The following is a 1,910-nucleotide window of genomic DNA, read 5'->3' on the forward strand; positions in this document are numbered from 1 at the left end:
TTATTTTACTGAATTTTTTATTCGAATTGTCGAAATAAATATAATTCTAAGAAAGCGGAATTAATAATATTGGTGTTTGTGTAATCTCTAGTATATTTCTTACTCGCAAATAATAAAGTCCAAGAAGAGTCACGATTCCATGATCCTAACTTTCTTATTGAACAACCAACAAACCTATTTCTTTCTATATTTGACAATTCTATATTTGACGTTTGATCGAAAGGAACGAGAGTTACATAACACGTGACGACATTTTCTTTTCAAATTACATTTTATACAAAAACAAAAAGAAAGAGAAAGAGAGAGAGAGAGAGAGAGAGATCGATCATGCGTACCATCGATCAGGATCTTATCTCAACAGAACTCGATCCGTACTACGATGACTGAGGAAATCAACGTGGATGTCTTTTTCTCTTTCTCTCTCTCTCTTACTCTCTTTTTCCAAACAGTTTGATATTACAATGAGAGGGAGAAAAGGGGAAAGGGCAGATTGAGATTCGCTAAGGGACGCTCTTTATTCTCGTATCAGCAGCAGACAAAGTGGATGGAAGCGACGGGGCCTATTATGAATTCTCGCGTGGAACACAATGATTCCAATAATCGACTACTCGTACAGATCTCGCTCTCTTCTTTCTCTTTTTTTTCTTATCTACCATGAGAGGGAGAAGGATTATGAGAGGCTCACGTCTTCGACGAGAGGAGATCGACAGGAGCGATTACGTCGGTGCTGACTTTAAGCCCCTTTAAATGCTGCCATTCTTTTTCAAACGAACCTCTTCTCGCGTTGAAACGCTAACATTTGGTATCCGGCTTATATAGTACTTGCTTGCTTGCTTTCTTTCTTTCTTTCTTTCTTTCTTTCTTTCTTTCTTTCTTTATTTCTTTCGCTTCTTCTCTTTCCGACCATTCTTTCCTGCATGACGCGCCCTTTCGTGGCCCATGATCACAACGAAAGAGAGTTTAAGAAACAACCACCGACTCATTTCGATTCGATATTACTCGCGAGTTATTATCCCTTAGACTATATAACCAATTGATATTTTATATAGCAATTTTAAGTATGTTAGAGTAGTATTGAGTCATTTTCATACGAAAAGAAAATAACAAATATTTGAAGAAAGTTAAAATGTGTAAAAGAAAAATAAATAATAATTGATTGATAAAAAATGTTTTGTAGAGGAAAAAAAAAAAAGATACCTAATACAATTGGTACGTTTATATGAGAATATTGCACAGAGAATGTATAAAAAAGGAAAGAGAAAGAAAAAATAATGGTTCTCTCCGACGGAAAGGAATCCTGCGACGAGTTTTGTCGCGTCGCGCGATTTCTCTTGCCGATTCGTGATTGAGTCATGACGTTTTTTTTAACCGGTATTTCAGCGTCCGCCTTTCATGGAGAATCGAAAGCACCGCACCGTAGAAATCTGTCCCGTCCTATAAGTCTGACGTAATAAACTACGGAAAATGATTACCGAGTTTCAGCAAAAGAGCCACGCTTCATTGTTCCTCTCCATTTCGATTTCTTTGTCTCTGACAGCTCGATGAAACCTTTTTATTTATTTCTTACATATTCGATGAGAGAGTATTTCGTCGTAGTAAAATAAAGATACGCCGACAATGAAATATATACACAAAATTTTTATTATGTAAACTTTATAATTAATAATAAATAGATATCTTAGGGAATTTGGACATTCAAAAGAACTAGAACTTTGTTTTGATTAATTGGACGTTTCGTCCCTTTATTGGGACTTCTTCAGCAGCTTAATCTCTAAAATTCAGCATCTTTTATTTATTTAAACAGACATACATTTTTCTAATATTCAAAACACTATACATCTAAACTTCGTTATCTCTTGATCCGTTATATATTTATAGTATATTTATTTATTTTTTTTTTTTTATATATA

This window comes from Polistes canadensis, unplaced genomic scaffold (assembly GCF_001313835.1).
Source record: "Polistes canadensis isolate GaletaPanama2010 unplaced genomic scaffold, ASM131383v1 scaffold_21, whole genome shotgun sequence".
NCBI lineage: Eukaryota > Metazoa > Arthropoda > Insecta > Hymenoptera > Vespidae > Polistes > Polistes canadensis.